Source organism: Castor canadensis, chromosome 12 (genome assembly GCF_047511655.1).
Source record: "Castor canadensis chromosome 12, mCasCan1.hap1v2, whole genome shotgun sequence".
NCBI classification, from domain to species: Eukaryota; Metazoa; Chordata; class Mammalia; order Rodentia; family Castoridae; genus Castor; species Castor canadensis.
This window is the reverse complement of record NC_133397.1, coordinates 19,871,609-19,899,441: the sequence shown is the minus strand read 5'-3', so window position 1 is coordinate 19,899,441 and position 27,833 is coordinate 19,871,609. Positions and strand designations below refer to the sequence as shown.

The 27,833-nt window shown below is 43.4% G+C and overlaps 1 protein-coding gene across 3 annotated transcripts in view; it reads right to left on the bottom strand.

The window, feature by feature from the left end:
* Klhl29 (kelch like family member 29) overlaps positions 1–25,760 on the bottom strand; it is a 297,434-nt gene extending 271,674 nt beyond the window's left edge. For 2 of the 3 annotated variants that reach the window (XM_074049261.1, XM_074049262.1), the window contains exon 1: positions 25,482–25,760. The gene's annotated coding sequence lies outside the window, so the exon portion shown is untranslated. The remainder of the gene's footprint in view (positions 1–25,481) is intronic. The other variant, XM_074049260.1, reaches the window with a different exon arrangement.
* Positions 25,761–27,833: the final 2,073 nt, after the last annotated feature.

The window sequence follows — 27,833 nt, the reverse complement described above, 5'->3', positions numbered from 1 at the left end:
AAACCAGCATGTTTTGAAAAACTTCAAAAAAGTTCTAAGTGCAAGAAAGCTTAGTATAGAGGATTCCAAGATGGCGGCTAGAGGTAGGAAGCAGAAAGCAAGCCTCCTATAGTGAAATCTTGGAGAGACGCTGGAGACACACTTTGCAGGCATAATCACTGAGAAAAGGCATAACTTTGACCCCTCCACACCTCCAGCCGGCGCAGAGAATCTCCACTTCACGTTAAACGGAGAAACGAGGAGGGCTCCCAGGCCGCCAGTGGCCGGCACCCACTGGGAAGACACAGACCAGGTGAGCTTCGCGGTACTGCGGTTCTCTCACAGACAAGCCTGGGCCAGAGCAGCATAGCCCCCTGGACAGACTGACCTCCACCCAGAGAAAAAAGAGAAACTGAGTAATAAGCAATAAGAACAATTAAGACATGCTGGAAAGAGGGTGGGGCGCCCTGAGCGCTGAAGATTGGGAGAAGGGAACCCTTCCCGGGACTGTAAATAAACAAGCAGGGCGGGCCAGAGAGGCTCTGGCAGGAGCGGGACGCGCGCCCAGCAACCAGGAGCGGGGCAACCAGGAGCGGGGAAGCTTGTGAGAGTGGTGGAGGGAGAAAAACTCCACAGGAGAGGAGGGAAGACCCACTTCCCACGTGAACTGTAAACAAACATGGCTGCCGCCAGAAGCAGCAGCACCGCCCAGTAATCAGGAGCAGGAAAGCGTGTGAAAGTGGCAGTGGGAGGAAAACTGCACAGGAGAGGGGGGAAGACCCACCTCCCACATGAACTGTAAATAAACACGCAGGCCTGACAACGTGGGGGCAGTGTCACCTTTCCCAGTGCTTGGAAAGGGGAAAGTTTGTAGCAGAGGCTCCCTCACAGGAGAACCCTGAACAAACAAAGCCTGTGGGACCAGGTGAGTGCTAAGCTCACCCCAGAGATCTGCATAAATAACGCAGCCAGCTACAGGCTGAGAGCAGCAGGCAGGCAAGACACAGTTGCAGATACCACTCTCAGAACTGTCTCCAGACTGTTTTTTTTTTCTTTTTCTCCCTACCTTTGATGAGAGAACAACCGAATTACACCTGCAAGCCGAAAAACTTACTGAAACTGTATTGCATTTGAACTGGGGACACTTGGTGGGGCTTTTTTGTGTGTGTGTGTGTGTGTGTGTGTGTGTGTGTGTGTGTGTGCAGTTTTGTTCTACTTTATGCATCCCCTTTGATGAGACAACTACAGAACAACATCTGAGGCACCAACTCCAGGACTGGAGATTGAGACGGACACCCAAATTATTAAGACTGAAACTGCATTGCATATAAACTTGGAAGTTTTTTGTTTTTTGTTTTTTTTTTAAATTTTCTATTTTCCATTTTATTTTAATTCATTTTTATATATAGATATTTCTTTCATTTACTTTTTATTGTTTTCATCTTTGATTTTCAATCCTCTCTGTCTCTCTAATGTCTGTTCAGCTTACTGTCGATTAGTACACTAACACTCCCTGTTTATACCTTTGAAACTCTCTTGTCTGATACCTTGTTCTGCTTTCTCCCTCTTGTCTGTATATTTGTTTTCCCCTTTTCTTTAACTTCTTGCTTTCCATCTCAGCTCACACTTCCATTCTAAATATTACCATTGTTATTATTAAAAGCTAGAAAATACTTAATTGCACACAGTACAGGGACAGTAACAATACCAACGACAATGACGGGAAGACAGAAAAAACAGGGAAACCAGTTTCCCCACAGCAAAAAATTAATACAGGAACCAGAGGGGAATGAAGAGAACAGAAACTCAGATCCAGACTCCAACAAAATGAAGATTAAACTATGCCAAAGGACCCAATGAAGCCCACAAGAATAATTTAAAAGAAGACATACTACAAGTACTCAATGACAATTTTATAGAGATGATACTGGATAGGGTCAACCAAAATGTACAGGAGACACTCAAGAAATTACAAGACAACAAAAATAGAGAATTTGAAAAAGCAAAAGAAGAAATAAAGGAAACCATAGAAGCACTGTATAAACACCAAAGTGAAAGAGAGAGCACAATGAATAAACAGATAAATGAACTCAGGAAAAAAATAGACAACATTAAAGAGGAAAACTGCCAGGATATGGAAAACCTCAGAAAAAAGAACGAAACAGAACTGCAAAACAAAACGGAAGGCCAATCCAGCAGAATAGAACAAACAGAAGACAGAATCTCAGAACTTGAAGATGAAATGGTAATTAAAGGAAAAACTGAAGAACTATTAATTAAACAACTCAAGACCTGTGAAAAGAAAATGCAAGAACTCACTGACTCCATCAAAAGACCAAACTTGAGAATAATGGGCATCGAAGAAGAAGAGGTGCAAGCGAAGGGAATGCGTAATATATTCAACAAATAGAACTACTCCATGACATATCATCATTAAAACAACAAGTTCAGAAACTAAGGAAAGAATATTGAAGGCTGTAAGAGAGAAAAAACAAGTAACATACAAAGGTAAACCCATCAAAATCACAGCAGACTTCTCAACAGAAACATTAAAAGCAAGAAGAGAGTGGGGTGAGATCTTCCGGGCGCTGAATGAAAATAACTTTGACCCCAGGATACTCTACCCAGCAAAGCTATCATTCAAAATAGATGGAGCAATAAAAGTCTTCCATGATAAGCAGAAACTAAAACAATATGTGACCACAAAGCCACCATTACAAAAGATTCTACAAGGGATTCTGCACATAGAAAGTGACACCCAACTTAACCATGAAAAGGCAGGCAGCACCAAACCACAGGAAAAGAAAAAGCAAGACAGTAGAGAGTAACATCAAGTTAGGTACACACAATCAAACCTTCAAACAACTAAGACAACTAAATGGCAGGAATCACCACATACCTATCAGTACTAACGCTTAATGTTAACGGACTTAATTCATCCATCAAAAGGCACTGCTTGATGAAATGGATTAAAAGGGAAGATCCAACAATTTGTTGCTTACAGGAGACTCATCTCACCGACAGAAATAAGCATATGCTTAGGATGAAAGGCTGGAAGAAGATTTACCACCAATGGCCCCTGAAAACAGGCAGGAGTAGCAATACTTATCTCTGACAAAGTAGACTTCAAACCTACATTGATCAAACGAGATAAAGAAGGACATTCCATACTAATAAAAGGGGAAATAGACCAAAAGGAAATAATAATCATCAATCTGTACGCACCCAATGTCAATGCACCCAATTTCATCAAACATACCCTGAAAGACCTAAAAGCATATATAAACGCCAACACAGTGGTTGTGGGAGACTTTAACACCCCATTATCATCAATAGATAGGTCATCCAAACAAAAAATCAATAAAGAAATCCAAGATCTAAAATATGCAATAGATCAAGTGGACCTAGTAGATGTCTACAGAACATTTCATCCAACCTCTACACAATATACATTCTTCTCAGCAGCCCATGGAACCTTCTCCAAAATAGATCATATCCTAGGGCACAAAGCAAGCCTCAGCAAATATAAGAAAATAGAAATAATACTGTGCATACTATCTGACCACAATGCAGTAAAAGTAGAACTCAACAACAAAAGTAAAGACAAAAAACATGCAAACAGCTGGAAACTAAATAACTCATTACTTAATGAAGAATGGATCATCGATGAAATAAAAGAGGAAATTAAAAAGTTCCTAGAAGTCAATGAAAATGAAAACACAACCTACTGGAACCTATGGGACACAGCCAAGGCAGTCTTGAGAGGAAAGTTTAAAGCCATGAGTGCATATATTAAAAAGATTGAAAGATCCCAAATCAATGACCTAATGATACATCTCAAACTCCTAGAAAAACAAGAACAAGCAAATCCCAAAACAAATAGAAAAAGAGAAATAATAAAAATAAGAGCTGAAATCAATGAAATAGAAACCAAAAAACCATACAAAGAATTAATGAAACAAAAAGTTGGTTCTTTGAAAAAATAAACAAGATCGATAGACCCCTGGCAAACCTGACTGAAATGAGGAGAGAAAAAACCCAAATTAGTAGAATTAGGAATGCAAAAGGGGAGATAACAACAAACACCATGGAAGTCCAGGAAATCATCAGAGACTACTTTGAGAACCTATATTCAAATAAATTTGAAAATCTAAAAGAAATGGACAGATTTCTAGATACATATGATCATCCAAAACTGAACCAAGAGGAAATTAATCACCTGAATAGACCTATAACACAAAATGAAATTGAAGCAGCAATCAAGAGTCTCCCCAAAAAGAAAAGTTCAGGACCTGATGGATTCTCTGCTGAATTCTATCAGACCTTTAAAGAAGAACTGATACCAACCCTCCTTAAACTGTTCCATGAAATAGAAAGGGAAGGAAAACTGCCAAACACATTTTATGAAGCCAGTATTACACTTATCCCAAAACCAGGCAAAGACACCTCCAAAAAGGAGAACTATAGGCCAATCTCCTTAATGAACATTGACGCAAAAATCCTCAACAAAATAATGGCAAACCGAATTCAGCAACACATCAAAAAGATTATTCACCACGACCAAGTAGGCTTCATCCCAGGGATGCAGGGGTGGTTCAACATACGAAAATCAATAAACGTAATAAACCACATTAACAGAAGCAAAGGCAAAAACCACTTGATCATCTCAATAGATGCAGAAAAAGCCTTTGATAAGATCCAACATCATTTCATGATAAAAGCTCTAAGAAAACTAGGAATAGAAGGAAAGTTCCTCAACATTATAAAAGCTATATATGACAAACCTACAGCCAGCATTATACTTAACAGAGAAAAACTGAAACCATTCCATCTAAAATCAGGAACTAGACAAGGATGCCCACTATCTCCACTCCTATTCAACATAGTACTGGAATTCCTAGCCAGAGCAATTAGGCAAGAAGAAGGAATAAAAGGAATACAAACAGGTAAAGAAACTGTCAAAATATCCCTATTTGCAGATGACAGGATCCTATTCCTTAAAGACCCAAAAAACTCTACTCAGAAGCTCCTAGACACCACCAATAGCTACAGCAAGGTAGCAGGATATAAAATCAACATAGAAAAATCATTAGCATTTCTATACACTAACAATGAGCAAACGGAAAAAGAATGTATGAAAACAATTCCATTTACAATAGCCTCAAAAAAAATCAAATACCTAGGTGTAAACCTAACAAAAGATGTGAAAGACCTCTACAAGGAAAACTATACACTTCTGAAGAAAGAGATTGAGGAAGACTATAGAAAGTGGAGAGTTCTCCCATGCTCATGGATTGGTAGAATCAACATAGTAAAAATGTCAATACTCCCAAAAGTAATCTACATGTTTAATGCAATTCCCATCAAAATTCCAATGACATTCATTAAAGAGATTGAAAAATCTACTGTTAAATTTATATGGAAACACAAGAGGCCACGAATAGCCAAGGCAATACTCAGTCAAAAGAACAATGCAGGAGGCATCACAATACCTGACTTCAAACTATATTACAAAGCAATAACAATAAAAACAGCATGGTACTGGCACAAAAACAGACATGAAGACCAGTGGAACAGAATAGAGGACCCAGATATGAAGCCACACAACTATAACCAACTTGTCTTTGACAAAGGAGCTAAAAATATACGATGGAGAAATAGCAGCCTCTTCAACAAAAACTGTTGGGAAAACTGGTTAGCAGTCTGCAAAAAACTGAAACTAGATCCATGTATATCACCCTATACCAAGATTAACTCAAAATGGATCAAGGATCTTAATATCAGACCCCAAACTCTTAAGTTGATACAGGAAAGAGTAGGAAATACTCTGGAGTTAGTAGGTATAGGTAAGAACTTTCTCAATGAAACCCCAGCAGCACAGCAACTAAGAGATAGCATAGATAAATGGGACCTCATAAAGCTAAAAAGCTTCTGTTCATCAAAAGAAATGGTCTCTAAACTGAAGAGAACACCCACAGAGTGGGAGAAAATATTCGCCAATTATACATCAGACAAAGGACTGATAACCAGAATATACAGGGAACTTAAAAAACTAAATTCTCCCAAAACTAATGAACCAATAAAGAAATGGGCATGTGAACTAAACAGAACTTTCTCAAAAGAAGAAATTCAAATGGCCAGAAAACACATGAAAAAATGCTCACCATCTCTAGCAATAAAGGAAATGCAAATTAAAACCACACTAAGATTCCACCTCACCCCTGTTAGAATAGCCATCATCAGCAACACCACCAACAACAGGTGTTGGCGAGGATGTGGGGAAAAAGGAACCCTTTTACACTGTTGGTGGGAATGTAGACTAGTACAACCACTCTGGAAAAAAATTTGGAGGCTACTTAAAAAGATGGACATCGATCTACCATTTGATCCAGCAATACCACTCTTGGGGATATACCCAAAAGACTGTTACTCCAGAGGCACCTGCACATCCATGTTTATTGCGGCACTATTCACAATAGCCAAGTTATGGAAACAGCCAAGATGTCCCAGCACTGACGAATGGATTAAGAAAATGTGGTATCTATACACAATGGAATTTTATGCAGCCATGAAGAAGAACGAAATGTTATCATTCGCTGGTAAATGGATGGAATTGGAGAACATCATTCTGAGTGAGGTTAGCCTGGCTCAAAAGACCAAAAATCGTATGTTCTCCCTCATATGTGGACATTAGATCAAGGGCAAACACAACAAGGGGATTGGACTATGAGCACATGATAAAAGCGAGAGCACACAAGGGAGGGGTGAGGATAGGTAAGACACCTAAAAAACTAGCTAGCATTTGTTGCCCTTAACGCAGAGAAACTAAAGCAGATACCTTAAAGCAACTGAGGCCAATAGGAAAAGGGGACCAGGAACTAGAGAAAAGGTTAGATCAAAAGGAATTAACCTAGAAGGTAACACCCACACACAGGAAATCAATGTGAGTCAATGCCCTGTATAGCTATCCTTATCTCAACCAGCAAAACCCCTTGTTCCTTCCTATTATTACTTATACTCTCTCTACAACAAAATTAGAGATAAGGGCAAAATAGTTTCTGCTGGGTATTGAGGCGGGGGAGCAGGAAGGGGTGGAGTGGGTGGTAAGGGAGGGGGTGGGGGCATGGGGGAGAAATGAACCAAGCCTTGTATGCACATATGAATAATAAAAAAAAAAAAAAAAAAAAAAAAAAAAAGATAAAAATTAAAAAAAAAAAAGAATATAAAAGTACAAAAAAAAAAAAAAAGAAAAGGCAAAGGACAGTGATATCAAAATATACACAAAAACAAATGCGTTAGCATTTGGTAATTAAGGAAGTACAAACTGAGACTACAAGATACTATTACTCACCTACCCAACAGACTACAATTTAAAAAAAAACTGTAAAAGGCAAGAGTAGAGTAAAAATGGATGCTCATATACTATTTATGGGGACAGTGGAATAGCACCGTCTTTTGGAGGGAAGTGTGGCAGCAGAAATAAATGTTTTCGATATGCCCCAACTGCTGTGGCACTAGCCTGCTCCCAGAAATAATCCTAAAGAAATAATCCAAAATGTCCACAGATATCTGTTCAACAATATTTTGTTACAGTTATTCACAGAAGCAAATAGCAATTATTTAAATATCCAACAACAAGAAATTAAATAAAATATGACACATTAATATAACGAAATATTGTTTCCTAAAATAATGTTTCTGAATGAGTAATGACCAGGGAAAATCAATACAAGGTTAAGAGGAAAAAAGCAGGAGAAAAAAATGATATATACAGTATGATCTCAATTCTGCTCAAAGTGACAAGAGATTCTAAAATGTTAGTTGTTTTTAATCTCTCAGTGACGAGATTATGGATAGTCTTTGTTAAAGTTTTTCATAAAGCACATTACTTATATAATTGGAAAGCTATATAATTTTTAAAAGGTAAAACCTTGGTGATTCTATTCTAGAACTACATCCAAACATGATCTCATATAATTCTCACAGCTATCCCATGAGCTTGGGACTATTATTTTCATTTGACATGTACAGACAGAGGCCCAGGTACACAATGTGACATGCCCGTCAGTCAGTTTGTTTTTGCAGTACTGGGGTTTGAGCTCAGGACCTCAGGCTTGCTAGGCAGGTGCTCTATCACTTGAGCCACTCTGCCAGCAAACAAAGCTCCTTTCGGGTGGTGTTGGGATTTGAACTCCAGTCCTCCTGCCTGCCACCCCAGCACCCTAGGACTTGAGCTATCCCGCCAGTCGCATGACATGCCTGATATTACCCTCAGTGCTAGGTCTTGGCAGATCTGCCTGATATCAAAATTGTGAACCAAAATGATACAGAGTAATAACATCAGAGTGTTACAGAAGAGGGGGAAAATACAACTTATGGGAAAGGCTGACTAATAAATAGCATGCAGGCACAATGAGATACCATGCAGCTGTTTCTCAGCAATGGTTAAGAATAAGTTTTGATCACGGGGGAAAATATTTACCATATACTAAAGTAAAAAAGCAAGATGCAAAATTTCATGTGCGATATGGTTCCAACCATTGTAAAACTAGAAGAAAATATGATTAAAAACAGTACTAATAGTTACCTCCAGACTATTGGTTTATTAGAGATTATTACTTTGCCTTGCCTGAAAATTTTACACAACAAATGTTGCTTCAATTACCAAAATATGTTGAACAAGTCACCCATTATCACCCCCATACTCTTCTTCTTTGTGTGCCTTTCCCACAAAGCATGCTCCTTAGTTTGCCTGTGCCATACCGTTCAACCCCCACAGCAAAAGTTCAAAGTGAAGCTTTCACTCTTGGCTTCACAATGCTCTCTAACAACACCACGGTTCTTGGGCTATAGTGCTCATCAAGGATCCTAGAACCCCCAGAGTGGGAACCAGACCTCCTTTAGCTCTTGGGTCTCCTGTGTTATAGCTGTGAGCTGGTCACGCTTGCAGAACTCGTGCCTACAGAGAGGCTATCACTGTATGTGGCCTGGTCCTCATGACTGGGGATAGCACAGATGCTATCATGAGTAGGACCTATGGAACTGAATGGTGACCTTTGACCAGAACTAATCCAGGATGAAGTCACTGTAGTCCACAGGAAACAAGAAAACACTACTGTAGTGAACTTTCAAAATACTGAATTTATTTAACTGTTCTATGTTCTAGGATCATATCCTTCCTACTCTTTGGTGATAAACACATATTATTTTTTTGAAATTATGGGGCTAAAAGTGTAGGGTCATTTTTAGTGTTATTTAACAAACTGATAACTATCAATCATGTCACTACCCTTGTTTTCATCACATCTCCAGCTCCATAAAATAATAAACATTAAAACTAACTTTTTTTGAAGAAAAGAAAGGAGTTTAAAGGATTTACTGTTTTTGGAATCCAAATAATATTGGTGCCAATTAAACAAAATTAGTATATTTGTTACTCATCAGAGAAGTATGCCTAACTACTCAATCCAACATAGCTATTCTTTTCCTTGTCCCAATTACATTTCTTGATAACATTTATAATTACCTACATTATTACACTCTGGTATGTATTAGTTTCTCTTTTTCATGTAAAATCTCCCTAGGGAGAATGTGTATTTCATGTGGACAGGCTTAGTTTGACTCAGTGTTGACATGGTGTAGATACTCAATAAGTATTTGTTAAATAAAGAAGGAACTTGGATATGGAAAGGATGGCAGAGGGCTCATTGCACTGACAAGCTTTGACCAGAGTATTAAAATATTAGAAAATCAAATTTGGTGCTGAAGTCATGGATGGGATCAGATACATGTGAACCTAGGGTATATCTTGTGCCTAGAGAAACACTTGTAAGGGATTCCTTTGGTCCCAACACATTGTGGGAATAAGACATTTGAAAAACAAACAAACAAAAAAGAGTCTGTAAACACAGAGAACAGAATTCCTGGCCAGTGGCACTGGCTGGCATGCTGGCAGGACATGTTAAGTAGAAGCAGACATACATATGACTCAATTGCAAGCAGCTCTCCACCCCTCCCTCTGATTAACACTCTCCTTCCCCTGGCCTCTCAGTTTACCTTTTAAAAACAAATTGTTTTTTTTTTTTTTTTTACAATAGTTGATGAGAAAATGCCCTCTTGTGGGCGTGACAGTGGACCACTTCTATAGTGTCACAGATTTCTGAAAATGTGGTTAATCAGCAGAATTCCTTTGTTAGATTTAAAGATATCTTCTAATCTCAACAGTAACCTTTGTCAAAGTGAAAATACATTTTAAGAGGTCCTTGAACAGTCTTCAGTTCACTTCTGTGTGTCTAACTTAGCAAGTTCTGATGATCTTCAACAGTATCGTCACAAAGATAATTATTCTCCTTTCTAAACTTCTGTGTGATTTGATAATGACTAGGTGACTCCCCCTCCCCTTCACTGCCCAGAATCTGTTTCCTTTCTGCTCCCAGGAACCCATCACCCAAGATTGACAGGCAGCAATTGAAAATAATAAAATTATGTAAGATGAGCTTGTAATCACCTGCATTTCACAAGAAGCAAAATGCATTTCACTCTGGCTGAGGAACAGAAAGTTTCTTCCTCATTTTAAATCTGTATCAGAGGTAAAGCCTTCTATTAAAACACAATTCTCTGTACGCTTACAGCCTCTGGCAGACTGCCAAGGAGACTATCATGGAGCTATTGCTGCAGAGAAGCAGGCCGTCAAAGGCATCGAGGATGCTCCTGAGAAAGGATGCAAAGTCTCCGAATTATTGGGAGGGCTCTGCTCACACCTACCCCCAGCTCTTCTGGCCAGACTCCTGCAAATGGAAACACACACACAAACACACACATTCTGGGCTTATTCCTCCCTTTTCTTACTTCTTTTTTTTTTTAGCATACTATCATTTTCATCATTATTAAATTGCAAACTGCAGTCCAAGAGCTGGTTAATTGCAACCTTTTTGCTGAATGTAATTTACAGATACATGTGTGGCCACTCGGGGGCACAGTTATTTGAGAATGCTGGCACCATGTTCCAGAGGTAAGATGCTAAGGTTTGAAGACTGCTTAGCTACCTCAAAGACAGCCCCACAATCTTGGCTTTTACAGGAGCCCCAGGATGGAACAAATCCTGAATTAAATTTTAAAGGGAGCCTGAGATTCGCTGTAAGCGACATTTTTACAGGGCATTATATGAAAATTTTTTGTTGCTTTTCCTTTTTCAAAACTGGTTGGTTGAAAATTCCTCCCACAGCCTTTTCCTGTTTTAATTAGTATTAATGTGGACTTACACACAAACACCTATTATTCACTGTGGGTAGGGGGAGGGAAGCAACAAAACTAACCTTAATATAATTAGGTTTTATTCCTGGGTTAGGTAAATTTTTCCCAATATGAAAATACAGTGATTAGTCAAAAAACTGGAAAATTTTAAAGTAGGAAGAGGATCATTGTTAATATTATATATTTTCAGCTTTGTGTCTGTCTTTTGTTTTTATATGCCTGACAACATAATGTATATAGTTAATTATGTCTTTGATTTCTTTGAGAGGGCAGTAATAGGGTTTTGAACTCAGGGCAGAACTCTACCACTTGAGCCATCCCCTGCGGCCCCTCTTTGATTTCTTTTAATTAACCAAGTTTCCTTCATAATTATAAACTATTCTCTCAAGTAACCAAACTTACAATAAAGTCATTTTAGAAACTTCATTCTCAATCTCCAAAAAAGTGTGCTGTATTTTTCCCATGGTGCCCTGATCAACAGAACAGTTTTTATGCCAACCCTAGCACTGTGCCAAATGCCAACCCAACACAAGCTCTCCCCCAAACAAGCCAAGCTGTGGAGCTCATGGCTGTGCACAGCAGTCTGCTGAGGGGATATGAGAGTAACATGAACCTAGTGGGTGCGGGGAGAGGATAGGAGAGGACACCTGGGAGCCAAACACAGGCTGGGCTTTCATGAGGGACCCCAAGGACTCAGCAACACAAGATTAGTATCCTGGAAAGACTCTTTGCCAGCCAGCATGTGGGAAAATGGAGTAACCTTTATCTTTCCTGGCTCAGATTCAGATGCATAGTCATTTCACGCCCTGGTGAAGGGATCCCTTATCGAGTCACACGTTTTAGGAAATCATCCCTATTTGCATGTGACAATAGCCAACACGGTCAGAGAGAAAATTCTATGGGGTTTGCACTTTTCCATCCAAGACAGCGTGAAGCAGCACTGGATGCTCAGGAGACAATCCCTCACCAAGCATTCTCTTATGTTTTTCCATGTGCGGACTGGTTAAGACCCAGTTTCAGCTCTGCCTCTGCCTGGCTGGTCTTATATATGGCACCCCCTTCTTTGTGCCTCATGTGTCCAAACTATAAAATGTGCCCAGCATTGGCCTAGATCCTTAGAGGAAAATCAACAAAGGAATATAAACAAAAGGCGAGGCAACCATTTCCCACAGGAGCATACAGTCAGGTCAGCTGGGGACTTCCATGAAGCTGTGAAGCAGTTACATTGGGAACCTGTGCCAGGAAGTCCCCAAGGGCAGGTGGACTGCCTCCTAGGAAGCTATGAAGGACAGGCAGGATCTGAATAGGCAGAGAGATTTCTAGAGAAGGAGAGAGAGGAAGGGGAACTGAGCATGATCTCAGCCAGCCAGCCAGCCAGCCAGAGGATCCTCAGAACCCGTGGGAAGTCCTTCTGCTCAGCAGTGACCTTCTGGCTCCTCCAATCACTCCAGGGAGGCTAGTCTCTTAAAGAGCAGGTCTTTTTCTCTGTCCTGGTCCCCTGTGTCCATGGGTGGGTGGGCAGACATATCAGGCTCTGCCTAGCTGAGCTGGGTTCTATTCCTCAGTTCCAGACTAAAGGAATCAACACCACCATCACAGAACATATCACCCATCCCTGAGGCTCCAAACCAGGAAAGAAGTTGTTGAGCTGGGGACTGTCAACACCATCTCTCCCCAGAACAGAATGTGCTCTTCCCCTCAGGTTTCTGGTCAGTTCTACAGGTGACCATCTGAGCTGGGGATGGATGGGTATAATAGCAGGCTATGACAGCTCAGGGACCCCCGCCTGTAAGGCCATCTTCCCACTCTCTGTCACCAGAGAGTTGGTGCAAAGTCACCAAGACTTTCTGCAGGATGGCCTTCAGGAGAGACAGCTGCTCAGGAGGAACACAGTGTCTGGTCCACCGGGTGCCGTCCTTCTAGTGGAAACCAGTGAAAGCCTTTGCCTCTGGATGTGCTGCTAGTCTAGTAAGTCAAACAAGAAAGTGGCAAGAAGAGGGAGTGGTTGGAAAGGGGCATAGGGGAAGTTTTGGGAATGATGAAAATGTTTGATGTCTTGTTTTGAATGTCGGTTACATAGATACATGCAATTACTAAAACTCAGTGAGCTGAACATTTAAATCTGTGGATTTTATTTTGTTACCTCAACTATTATAGTCTAAATAAATAAATAAATACAATGCCCAGCACAGCAAATACCCTATAGAGGTCGAATTATTGAACATATTTTTTAAGTGCATTTTGAAGACAATAAAAGAACCAACAATTTTTTTTTCATTGTGACAAAATGCACATACTATAAAAATTACCATTTTAGCCACTTTTAAATGCACAGCTCAGTAGCATTCAGTATACTCACACTGTGTATGTAAGCATCACCACCATCCATCTCCAGAACCTCAAAGTGAAACCCTGTATCCACTAAACACTAGCTTCCTCCCCTATAGTCTGTGATATTCACTATTCTATTTGTTTCTGTGAATTTGACTATTCTACATACTTAATATGAATGGACTCATACAGTATTTATCCTTTTGTGTCTGGCATTTTTCACTTATGATGCATCCCAGGTTCAAACATGCAGTTTCCTGCCTTTTTAAGGCTGGGTAATATTCCATTGAGTATATGAACTGCGTTTTGTTTATCCACTCAGCCAATCATGTTCACTTGGGTTCCTTCACCTTTTGGACATAAATACTGGTGCACAAATGCCTGCCCAGTCCCAGCTTCCACTTCTTTAGGGTATGTGTTCAGAAGTGGAATTTTTGGATTATGTGGTAATTCAGTTTAATTTCTGAGGAGCCATCACAGTATTTTCCATGGTAGTTCTACCATTTTATATTTCTACAAGCAGTACACAAGGGTTCTGGTTTCTTCACATCCAGGACAACACTTGTGATTTCCTGTTTTTGTTTGTTTCTCTGTTTTATAACTGTCACCCTAAGGGGTGTGAAGTGATAGCTCACTATGGTTTTGACTTGCATTTCCCTAATGTTTCATGATATTGAACATCTTTTCATGTGTTTAGTGGCAACTGGTATTACTCTTTGGAGAAATATTTATTCAAAGGATCTTTTTCTTTTCTTCCTTTTTTTTTTTTTTTTAGCAGTGGTAAAGGCACTACCACTTGAGCTATGCCCCAGTCCTTTTGTTGTATTTTATCTATTTATTTTGGTAATACTGAGGTTTGAACTCAGGGCCTATACCTTGAGTCACTCCACCTGCTCTTTTTTTGTGTGTGAGTGATGAGGTTTTTTTTTTTTTTTTTTTTGAGATAAGGTTCTCTCATACTATCTGCCCAGGTTGGCTTCAAATCGTGATCCTCCTGATTTCTGCCTCCTGAGTAGCTGAGATTACAGGCGTGAGCCACCGGCGACTGGCCGTATTTTGTTTTTGAGATAAGATCTTGCTAACTTTCCCCAGCCTTGAACTCCTGCCTCCACCTCCCGAGTTGCAGGGATTACAGATGTATGCCACCCTGCCAGCTTTTTTTTTTTTTAAATCAGGTTGTTATTGAGTTGAAAGTTCTCATTGTAACTTCAAAGCCTGAGAACCTTGCCTTGTCCTGTCACATACTTCATCTCATCCCCAGACAGCAAGTTTACCTCCCTACTTCCCTCCTCCTCTGGCCCTGTCCCTGTCCACAGTGGTCCATGGATCACAACCAGCACAGCAACAAAAGCCAGATGGACAACTGCCTCAACTTCTTCCTAGGCCCAAGGAGACTAGACCCAGCCCAGGTGTCTGTTCCAGATATCAAAATATGCTTATGGAGACCAGATGTTGTGGGAAGTAAACCAGGAATAAAAAGTACCAACTGGCACTTTTACCAGCTCTTGACTTGTGAGTGCCCACTTACCCCTGCAACCTCCTCCAGGACTCCTCACAAACAAACAAACAAACAAAAAATGGCTCTTTGTAGTTTCTGCAGAATTGGAGGGAAGCTTTAAATTCCTAGGTGGGAACTAGAGCAGGGCCACGGCGCTGGAATGTGAGGGAAAGTGTGTGTGTGTTGGTGGGGATGGGGTGGAATCAGTGGAGTGGCAGGGCATCCATCACAGTTCTCCACTAAAACCCGGGCTGAAGCCCTTGCCCTAGGATACAGCTGGTGTCAGGCTAGCATATCTTCATCCCAGCCAAGCAGCAGCACGGGCTGCTTTCTGCAAGTGGCTCTGCCTGCAACTTCCCCTTGGGTGTCCCACCTGGTGCCTTTTAGGTCTCACAATCACATCTCCTCCCTCCAAAGAACTCCATCCCTGTACAGTATGGCCTCTACCCAGGGATGCTCATCAGACCTGGTTAGATGCCTGGGGCCACAGAGGAAATGTCCCCAGAGAGATGGAGACTGTACAGAGAGCAAAAAAGTGACTTCCATGAAACATGTTTTCCACAAAAGTCATTTTTCTCCTCTTGGGGGAAAGAGGAAATGTTAAATCTTAATGTCATTTCACTGTGGAAAAGGGCAGTGGCCCCACACTGCAGGAAGTGGTCCAGGTGTTCCTTTCCCACAGTGTGTTTCGTAGATTGGTGGATTGAGAAGCTCTGGTGCATCACTTGTAGCAGTATGGTCCATTCACAGTTTGAATTCTTATTCCACTTTTGATGATTAAAGCTGGTTTGAACAGCACGGAGTGAACAGATTACAGTACTACACTTACAGAAGGTTCTTCACTAGAGGGACCCACCAAACACATGGCTGCACATAGCCTCCTTGTCTAACCAGCCCAGCTTCCAAATGAGGCACGTCCCAAATTCCGTGGCCCCTAATTTTTGCTCAGAAAACCTGACTTAGGCTATCCGAGCAAGGCCATCTTATATTTCTTTACATCATCCAAATAAGCTAATTCAATGGCAAAATAACCTACCTACACCCCAAGAGGTATGGGCAGTATTGCCAACAAAATGGTCCCAAGATGGATGTGGGTATTTGGCTCCTGAGCTGACCCTGAGGCTCTCACTCAGCATCCCAGAGACCAACTGCAGAAGCACACAGAAGCAGGGTACACACCCCTCCTTAGAGCCACCAAAAATGGCAATCATGTTGTGGGCAAGGGACACCAGGCAGCTGCCCCTGCTAAACTGAACCTCTCAGGACCAGACAGAAACCAGCCCACCAGTAACCCCAACTGTAGCAAAGCTGGCTTCACTAATGAAGGAGTCTAAGCCCAGGTATTCTAAAATTCCTGTCCATGCTTTGACAAGACAATTGCATCTGGGTTTCCCTGTAACTCTCTATCTGTGATGAAGGACCAGAGTTTTGGTTTTTATTTATATTACGAACTGTCAAGAAATGAAATGTAGCCCTACCATACATGGCTTGAGCACAGCTCACCCCATATGTAACTCTCTTACTAGCTCACCATTTGAGTTTCACACTGCTCGAATTGGTCTCTGTCTTGTTCCATGAGAAGAGCTTGCATCATGCTCTAGGATGCCAAGGTAATTTTAAATGCAATCACAGTTTCTAATCGTTTACTCTCAATTTCTCATGGCCACAGACTGGCCATGAGTAGCACCATTTTCAGTGACTTATCTGCCATAATCAATGACAGCAGTTGAGTGGACCCTTGGGGTCATGGCCACAGTCATAGTCATGATCTGATTTTCCTTACTCCAGACGGTCTCTCAGAATTTCCCACTCATTGACCACTGACTTCCTGCGTAGAATGGGTTCCCTCCAGAGTAGCCAAACAGTAAATATTCAGTACAAGGCAGGCCCAGGATTAAAGACAAAGAGGGTCCTTGCCCTCCAGGACCAGATTCTGAAATAGGTACAAAAATAAGCACTTGTTCCTATGATTTGGCATATGCTGGCAATGTTCTAAAATGAAACCCATTTAATCCTCAAAGAGTTAGTCCTCATAGTCAAGTCACCACATGCCTAGGAGCTTCTGACTACAAAAACAATTTTTTAAAAATGGAGTCTGTTAGATCTAAGCCTTGGAGGTAAACTTTTGCTCAATTTACAAAGATGACAGCAGTAAGTTTAAGCACGAAGGTACTTGGAATCAAACTGGCAGTTTCTTTGGATTTTTTTCACACTTTAAAAGAAAATTCGCTGGACCTGAACTTATTATGTCACCTGTGGCAATTAATGAGCAATATGGCTTAACATGAGATTATTCCATTATTCTAATCAGCAATTTATATTCCATAAAAAAGGGCATGTTGCCTCTCTCCCTTTTCCACAAGCAGACAATTGTTTGGATGGTGCATCCTGCACCTGTCCCCATGTTTGTTAATCTGACCTTGGACAGATGCTCCACCTCTATAACTCATCCATAAAATGGGAACGATGTCACTCAAGCTGCAGGGTAAGCAACAGACGAGATGCCACAGGAAAGGGACTGCTCTTTCCATGGAGCCTCTCTGTAAGCAGGTACTGCATCTGTACTCATTTAGAGGCTCAGGAACTGAATACATGTCATTAAGATCCCTTGAGAGGCCAAGTTCAGCTGTGGCTGTGATCTAAAAGCAAGTGCCTATGGCTGGAAGATTTGAAAAAGGCAAAAGAGAAAAGTAAGACGTTTTCTTGTTTTAAATCCAAGTTTCACTACTCCTTACCACTTCTCAATGTTACTAAATGACCAAAAGGAAAACAGGAGCGCCTGGCAACCATTAAGTCTCTCATTTGGTCTAAGCCTATGACTAGCATTTGCTTTTCACAAAACACAGCTATGGAATCTTCTCTTTCCATCCCACTCCTCCAACTGGGATTCCTTAAGAAAAAGAAAGCCTCACCTCTCACTCTAATTTCACTTTTCCTGTAGAAATAAGCCTGGGAGGGATACAGGGCAGTGAGAAGAGGTGCAGCTGGACAGAAAGGCACATGGGAGAGGCCTGCAACAGTCAACCCAGGGACAGCCTGCTTGGGCAGCACTTCCTGTGGGATGGCTTCCTCACAGGCTTGATCTCAGCCACTCTAACTGAGCCCCTCTGCTGGTGAGTCTGGCTGAACCTGGGTTGCAAGAGTTAAAACAAGGAGCAAATATATTTCTGTTGTGTATTCTGGATGCTTTGTTCACGCCCTCCACCATCTCCAGAAAAAAACTAACATAAAGAGGAAAAACAGGAGAGAAGATGTTGGAAAATACAGAGTTACTGCCCTTAATAGCTGACTCTGTGATTGTAGGTGTTTTATTTTTCCTTAAAGCAATGCTTTTTTGAAATACTGCAAATCTAAAAATCTGCATGAGAATGACACCTTGCATGTAAGCATGCTATGAAAGACAGACTTTGTGTCAACTCTCAAAAGTACCGAATAGATCCAAGTTATCACTGGAGTGATGTAGTTCCAAGAGAAAATTAGTCTTCAAAGTCTCAAGTCATAAATCCTAGAAGATTCCATTTATATTAGTTAGAATTCATCAACAAGCATGTTTAATAGACATAGGCCCAAATATAGCATGTAGAATTCCACATAATGACAAACCCCGAGCATGTAACTACACAACCACTGAATGAAAAGAAAATCTGAACCGTAGACGTAGACTCTGATTTTTATCACCTGATTCCATCTCTAGATGTAAATATTTCCAGGTGAACCTTTTTTTTTTTTATGGGATAGAAGTACTGAGGGGCTGAATTCAAGGCACTGTGCTTGCTAAGCAAGTACTCTACCATTTGAGTGATGCCCCCAGGTCTTTTGCTTCGAATTTGTTGTTCAGATACAGTCTTGTGCTAATTTTGCCCAGGTCAGTCTCAAACTTCAGTTCTCCTGCCTCTACCTCCCGAGTATGGGATTACAGATATGCATTGCCATGTCCAGTGTCAAGGGAAACATTTTTAACTGAAGAATTTTGTGCCAGGCACTGTGTTAGGAAAATAGGCCTGGCATACAAAAGTGAACAAATGCGTAACAGCTTTTGGTAGGACTGACTGTATCCTTGACCCTTTTTATATTGTTTTTACTCTGATTTGTTATTTATTTCCTATGCTGGTGCAATATACAAACAGATGTCATTCAAGCATCTAAAAGCTTTTCTCATCAGTCTTCTAGGTACCAGAGTAGACAGAAGTAGGCGGGCCAATCCAAAAAGCAGGCAAGTCCAACTATGTCAGTATTAGTAAGTTCACACTCTCTTTAATAGAATTATTTTATATAAAATTGTAATTAGCACGGGCAAAGTACCTACTACACAACAGGCAGCATGAAGTGGTACAGGTGCAGGCACACACATGGGGAAAAGAAAAGACAGTCAGATTGGTAGCTGATGGATCTGTGTTCAAACCCAGCTGTACAATGTGGCTAGATTTGTGGCCTTGGGCCAGTTGATTAACTGTGAGCCTCATCTTCATTTGTAAAGTGTGGATAATCCCTACCTCACAGTGTTGATATGGGGATTAGAGATAATATATGTAAAGTACTAAAATATAGTAGGCAGCCATAAATGGAAGCTATTATTATTATATTATTGGGGCTTGATAAAGGTTTGGTGATTGAATAATAGGTAGATTAGCTGACCCCTAAATTCTGCAACAATTCTAAATTATGATACTAAAAATGGAATTAAAACTTCAAGCATCAAAGCAACAACAGATTTTTTAACCATTGGAATTATGATGCAGATCTCCTACTCTTTTCTGAATAAGTAGCAATAATGAGGCTCACGGAATGCAGCATATATACTGGCCTGGGTGTACTATTAAAACATTTATAATTAGTATTTGGTAGGTTAGGTGTTCACAGTTTCTGACCACTCTAGGGGTTGCTGCTGCCTCCTAGGGTCTGCTGCATGGAGCCCTTCTTGGTGATGCAGCTTCTCCTGGGTTTCCTTCTTCTAACCTTCATGATCACTATAGACAGCAGCTAGCATCCTTTCCATTGTCTCAAAACTGAAGCTGAGTGAGATGAAGGCTCTTCCCAAGACTGCACAGAGGCTGGACTTCAACTTGGACACAAATCCCCTGCTGTCACCCACTCTGTACTGTCACCAACACTCAGGCAAGTCCCAAATGCAAAGAGATTAGAGTATACAAGATTAGACAGACTTGCAAGGAAATGCACACGGAGAGAAGAATAAATGTCAGTAACATCTACTGCATTCATTATTTGACATTATTCTGTTTGACTGCATTCCCACCAAGTCTCTTAAAACTACATTTGTACATGTGAAAAATGGCAGAATACAGCAATCTCACTTCTGGGTATATCCCCACAAGAATTGACAGCAGCCTCTCTGAGGGACATCTGCACACTCAGGTTCATAGCAGAATTACTCACAATAGAAGAGGTGAAAGCAACCCAAATGTTCACCAATAGATGAATGGATAAACAAAATGTACATGTACCCAATGGAACATTATTCAGCTTTCAAAAGGAAGGAAATCCTGTCCCATGGGTTCAACATTCTATGAACCTTGAATGAATGATGCTTAGTGAAACAGAAGTCACGCACAAAAAGAAAAAAACTGTACGATTCCGCTTACATGGGGGTAGCTAAAGTAGCACTTTTATACAAATAGAATGGTGGTTGCCAGGCTGGTGGGAGAGGAAAATGGGAGGTGTTTCAGTATTACAAGACGAAAAAGTTCTGGAGATCCACTGCACAGCAATGTGAATAGTAACACTACTAAAATGTATACATAAAAATGGTAATGAAGATAAATTCTATGCTATTGCTTTAAATCACAATTCAAAAACGAAAGTGGCAGAATACATTTGTATATATGCATCTATACATACGTATATATGTGTATATATATATGCATGCATGTATGTACGTGTATATATGTATCTCAAATTGGTCAATGATTTAAAATTTTCAAAACTCCATAAATAAATTGTGAAAATGGATGCCTAAGGGGTCAGGGTAGCCTTTAAATGTCTGGGGAGCTGTCCTTTTTGCCTAAACAAGATCCCGTATGGCACCCATATCTCCCTGGTTCTTGCTTCTGCTTCCAAGCTGTTGTCCACAGGCAGAGACTCAGCTTTGAGTCTCTGAACCATTTGAGTTTCACGGAGCTCCTGTTTCACAGGAAATGAGAATTCTCCCCACTTCCACCCAAAAGGTGGAAATGCCAACAGTGAAGTTCATGTTGTTACTTCCATGGATCAACTCGCCTCCTCTGCATTGGCGGCTTCAATTTTCCTCATGTTAAGTGATTTCCGTGAAGGCTACCTTTCCGACCTCAGACGTCGGGAGAGTCAGAGTGTAGCAGCTGTAGGAAGAACTACAGAGCCTGACTTCAGAATGGTCCTGATCTCAGCATTTTTGATCCAAAGCTCAGGTAAAGGATTTTGATACACCTTTTCTTCTTAACTAAAATTATTAAAGTCATTTTCTACAGTAAAATCTACTGCAGAGGAAAGTCTTTTCTCAGGGATTATGCTATTTAAGATTTTAGCATATTAGGAGAAAACCCTAGATTTTTTTTGAAGCAATTACAAATGCCTATCTTTTGTACAAAGCATAAATAACTATTCTATAAACACTTATGTCTAGATGTAGGTAGCACAGCGCAAGCTGCTAAGAAAGGCCTGGGCAACATCTGAATTATCTATCCACAAAGAGATTTCTTGTTCTCTTGTCTTCTTACATGTAACTACCTTGGTTTATCTTCATCCATGGCAGCCAAGAGCTGGATTTCTTATTCAGAGTGTTTCTTTTTCCTCTTACCCCCAAGTAGGCGCTTAGTTGACTGATTATAGAATCACAAAGTTGGATATAATTCCATTTCTCCTTCTGACTTTGAACTTACGCGTTCCAATTATTGTGCCCGATCCTAATAAGCCAGTAGCGTGCTAATGCCTGCCTTGATATTTCTGAAATATACAGGGCTGTGATTAGCATGGGATCGCATCATTAGAAAGCAAAGTTGAAAGCCAATGAGCAAAATCATCACTAGTGTTTAAGTAAAACTGCCTGTTCTGCCAACTTAAATTGTTACTGTATCCCAGAGATACTATGTGCTGGGTCTAAATGTATATTATATTTGGAAAATCCTCTGATGTTCCGGAACCTTCTGGCTTTGGCCATTACTGGAAGAGAAAAAATCCAAGGTCAGACCCATTCTAATACCCAGCCTTGAGGTCTCTCCAAGTCAGATATAGCTGAAGACACAAAACATTCTTAAACCATAATGGGGTTGAGGAGGAAAAAAAAAAAGGAAAAACTTTAGTCAATTCTGCTGGATTGAATTGACATCTCCAGGTCATAAATGGAACCATCTTTACAGTAAGGCTGCAGGAAGAAGAAGAAAAAAAAAACAAAACAAAAAACCACACACACACACACACACACACACACACACATCAAACAAGATGCTAAAAATCTACGTTAGCATTGATGGTGTTATTTGAATCTATCAGAAAAAAATTTAACTCCTTTCTATCTGTGTGTAGCTGAGAATAGTGTAAACTTTTGGAAACTAGTGGATGGGAGGAAGGAAACATTTTAAACTGGCAATGATTTGAGCCAAATCAATTGATAAATGAAAGAAAAAACGATGGCACAAGTGAAATTGATGCCAAAGATTTATAAGGTTGACTAAGTAAACAAAAATGGAGTGGATCACCATGGAAATGCATGAATATTGAAATAGGCAAGATTTGAATACACTAATGATATGCCTCACTTAGACTGACAGGTGTTGATAACAACTGTGACACTCCATCTACACCAACAACCACATTTCTAACATGTTTATTCCTAGAAAACAGGGGCTGGATTTAAAGGTTGCTTTGGTAATAGCTTATCAGCAAAATACATTTTCTAATCTTAAAGGGAATGGCTCAATTCTCATCTACTTGAAAAAACAAACAAACAAAAAAGGTTTTATCCATTTGCTTTTCGGATATGAAGAGCAGCAGTTAGTAGAAGTCATTCTCTTGGGCTTTACTCGTCTTTGTTCCAATAAACCTCTCACAAGACTGAATTCTGGTCTGGTTTATCTGCCACACTCTAAGTATGACCACCACTCATTAGAAATGTAATTAAAAAGACACAACACTTGGTCCCCACCCTCCATCACATACAGATGAAAACCAATAACCCTTAATCTGTTTGTTACCATGGCTACCATAGGATATTTTATTTCAGTAAAACTCTAGGTATTTCGTTTGGTTTGTTGCTTGCAAATGAAAGTTGGAGACCTACAGATTTCCATCACTGAACTAGAAATGGGGAGAGTGAATAGAAGAAAAGATTTTTCTCAGTCATAAACAAATGTGCTTTGTGTTTGTGAAGAAAAGTTATTAAAACTGGTTAAATGCATCAGCCCATAAACCAATTTAAATGTCATTAAATTAATATAGGGCTTAAGAGCACATATACTAGTAATTCCCTGATTTATAGCAAGATGATAAATCAAATGCCCTCTATACGATGTATGGGACGGAGACTATGTTCATCAGTGCCACATAGCTCCATACCTGTATGAACACCTACACTGTGTGACTAATCAAATACATGCATACCAATCAGCCCTCAAAGTATTCACCTGTGCCTGCCGGACACATTTTCTCTAAGTGTCAAGATGAACAATCTATAAAATTGCTTAACACCCCCCAAGTAAAAAAAATGTAAAAATTAGCTCTACAACACCCCCTCCTTAATTTAAAAAAAAAAAGTCAAGAGTGATGTAGGCTAATTAAATTTGCTGTCATTCATCCTAAACGGAACGAATTTCTCAAACCTCCCCTCCCCAGGCTGAGTTAGCGGTAAGACCACACAGCAAGGGAAGGAACTCTGTAGTGACTAGACAAATGACTTTAAAGAAAATGAAATTAGGGTAAATACAGCTGTAACCAGGACAGATTTGTCACAACAAGGAGTCCAATCCCAATACTGCCCTGCTGACGAGGGCTGGAGCCTGCCGTGGAGGAGCCGGTGTGTATCTTTCAGCTGACGAGTGGAACTTTCGCGTGCACAACAGCGTGGCGTCCTCCACGTCCAGTCCCTCTGGCGAAGAGGTCTCACCTAATGCTACATTAATACCACAGTCCGCGATTCGCCCCGGGCGCGCCGCGGCGCAAGAACCACGGGGAGAGGAGGCTGTTCGCAGAGCCCGGCGGATGGCAGCGGCGACAGCATCTTGCCCATCATCATCTCTGGGGAGTCACAGGAGGACCTACCAACCGATCGCGTCTGCCGTTCGGTTCCAGCGCCCAAAGACAACTGGCTTCTCAGCAGGCGGACCCAGGCATCCGAGTTCGCTCTTTGCCGCCACCCCCCCTGCGGATACCGCCAGCCACAGGCAGGCAGTGCGTCCCCACCTTCCCCAGCCAACGCACACCCGACCGGCCCGGGGAGCCGCCTCGGACCTACCCGGGCTCTTCGGCTACGCTCTCCGGTCCCGGGAGAGCACGCCTCTCCCTTGGGGCCCCGGGGCCCACGCTGCCCAGCGCCGGCACCCGCGCGCGACCGCAGATAACCCTCGCGCTCTCGATCTCCTCCAGGCCACGGAGACAGGGACGTGAGCCCTAGGCCAGCCTGCACCCCCCGCGGCAGTCGGAGCGCGCGTCCACACTCCCACATTATGAGTCTCCGGGTCCACTATCCCACACATAAACAACCCTCCCCACCAGACACCACGTCCTCGCCCTCCGCCATCCCCGAAGGTCTCCTTTCCTGGCCTTCCTCAACACGCTGGGACCCACAGGGTGTCAAGGGAAGTGGGGAAGGGAGTCGCAACAAGGTTTGTGTGGGTTCCCTCCAGACGGTTTTCAAGCTCTTCTACCTCGAAAGTTACTTGGGATCGAGTGAAGAAACCCCAGTCCCCAAATGCAGGCTCTGAGGACGCAAGAGGGACAGAAACCCTATCCAGCTTCTCGTAGCACCGAGGCGCGCACCTCCTCAAAGGGTAGGGCGCGCGGCCGCCCCGGGGGCCACCCCTCCAGTGTCTCCTGGTCCCCAGCCCGGAGGGGGGCCTGGGCCGCGCAGGGGGAGGTGGCCTGGAAAGGGGCGCGCGCGCTGCTGGGCCCAGCCCGGGGCTGCCCGGGCCGAGGGTCGCACTCGCTTCCACCACCTTTGACCATCGCGACAATACCCCCAGGTAGCCCACTGCAAACACACCCGGGGGCAGGAAGTTTTCCCCCCCTTTCTTTTTTTATACCGGAGCAGCGCAGGCGCAAGGGCTCCTGCAGCCTTGCGAGTCCAGACGCGGGAGGCTCCAGCCACGGCTGCTGCCAGAGCCGATCCCAGCGTTCCGGGTTCCCGGGCCCCGCTCCCAAGCCTGGCCCCGCACGAGCAGCCACCTGGACCCTAGGGCCCCGCGCCACATCCTAGGAGCCCCGGCCCGGCTCTTACCTGCGGCCGCGCCGCACCGGCCCCGGCCCGACGCGCAGAGAGCCCGGGGTCGCGGGTGGGCGCAGGAGGGCTGATGAATAGGGGACAGCGCCGGCGGGTAGCGGTGGCTGGGGCCGCTCGCGTCCTGGCCGGGAGAAACGGATCCAGGTCCACCTCCTCGCGTTCCTGCTCTCCGCCTTCTCTCCCTTTTCTTCCTCCTCCTCCTCCTCCGCCGCCGCCGCCTCCCGGCAGCCCAGGGAGGATGCCTGGGAGAGGGAAGTCAGTCCTTCTGCCTGTCAGCCTGTGCGGCTATGCGCGGTGCGGCGCGGCTCTCATCGAGGCGGCGGCGGCGGCGGCGGCTCCGGCAGCATCGCCCCCGCCCTCTCCCCGCAGCCGCGGCGGCCGCGGGGCTGGGGCTGGCTCCGGGCTCGGGGCTCGGGGCTCGGGGCTCGGGGCTCTGGCGGGGGCTGAGCTCAGGCTCGGCGATCGCCGGGGCTGCTGGCGAGCCCTGCGGAGCCGGGACCCGGGTTGGAACTGCGGCTAGATCCGCGGTGGCGGGGACGGCGGCGGCGGCGCGGGGGCTGGCGCGGCCGCGGCGCGGGGACCATGCTCCCTTCTGGCTCGCTCCGCTCCGGGTACCGTCTGCTTTAGCAGCGAGGGAGGCGGGCTTCGGCGCGCAGCCAGGGGCGGGCGGAGCCAATCACAGGCGCCCGAGTGGGCGGGGGCGGAGGGTGGGGGAGGCGGGGCGCCCCCAGCCCGGCACCGCGCGCCGCTACCGGGACCCGAGGGATCCCCTGCAGCCGCGCGCGCCGAGCCCGGGGCGGAGTGCCAGCGGGTGTGTCCGGCGTCTGTCCGCCGCCCCCGCCCCCTGCGGTGGCTCCCGGCTAGCCAGGCTCTGCGGCCGCGCCCGGCAGACGCACGGCGCGTGGTGGGGCTGCTGGGCCCCGGCCTCCTGGCTCCGCCGGCCCAGGGTTGGAGGACCAGGACCGAGGCTAGCTCCTAGTTTACTCTCAACACCTGAGAAAACTGGTGGAAAAGTTTGAGAAAGAAGAGTCCAATCGTCTTTCAGCTTCTCTGCGTATGACACTCCAGCCTGAGGAAGGAGCAAGAATTGTGTCAGTGTCTGAAAGACCTTGGCTAGCTATGCTAGTCCTGTCTATCAGCTCTCTGTCTGCCCGACTTCTCAGTGTACTCGAACTTTCCTCTTCACACCAACCCTCCTCTGTCACTCAGACCACGTTAGCTTTCCTGTCAACACTGACACCTCCACCTCACCCCAAACTCGCTCTCTCACTGTCCACGCGGACTTCTCAGTCCATCTCCTTTAGTTCTACACGCTGTTCATGAAGACCCTAATTTCAACAATAAGAGGAAAGTTTGGCTGGAGGCCTGTGGTAACCCTAATGAGAGGTTTTCCATTTCCCTAGAACACTTATGTTCTGCATCAGTCTCCCCCCCACCCTGCCCCCTTGTTAACTGTCTAGGTTTGTTTTTGATTCCCGGACTTCTCCCTTCTCCCCTACCTCCCCCTCACCTGGTTTTGAGTTTCAGAGAAAAGATATCTTCTCACCCTTCCTCCCCTCCATCCTACACCCCCAGCATGAAGGTAAAGGCTGGTGGGCCCCATCTTCATTTCACTACCCTCCCGCCACTCCCCCAGGCAAAGCACTGAGGCCTAAGGCCTGGTTAGAAATTGGGGAGGGGGTACAGTAGGATAGGGATCCCATTAGCTGTTGAGCTGCTGCATAGGGGGAGGGCTCTGCTAGGCCCCCATCTGCCTGGGCAAAGCAAGGACTTTGTCAGTGAACCCCTTTTTTCTGTTTCCTGTGATGTCTGATCCAAAGCTTCACTCTCCTTGGCTGTAAACTCAGTGCAGGGGTTGTGTCTTCTTTAATATCTTGTAGGAAGCACAGTACAGTGTCGTGGCTGATAAATAATAAATAATAATCTACTGAGGGTAGCAGAAGGACTGTCAGTGAAAAGGAAAGAGGACTCTTAGGGAATAGCCCATTGGTGTTAGAGTAACTGCATTTCCTGGAAAAAAAAATAGATGGAGTTTTGGTGTGTGGATGAAGGGGGGCAAATTGATGGGGGACATAGTGCAGAGCACTTTAGGAAGGAATCCACCTTTGGTGACAGGACATCCAGGAAAACCCGTGTGCCATTAAGAAAGTGACAGAGGCCCCTCAAAGAGGAACAGGGTGAGAGTTGTGGGGTGGGGGGAGAGAAAGCTCCCAAGGGCCCTGGAACAACACCCGAAGGTGAATGACAGATGTGGTTTGAATACTAAGCTTGTACAATGGTGAATGAGAGGTGATAGATAAGAGTGTAGATAGTAAAATGGAAAAGCAGGGATTACTTGGGATTTAAAAT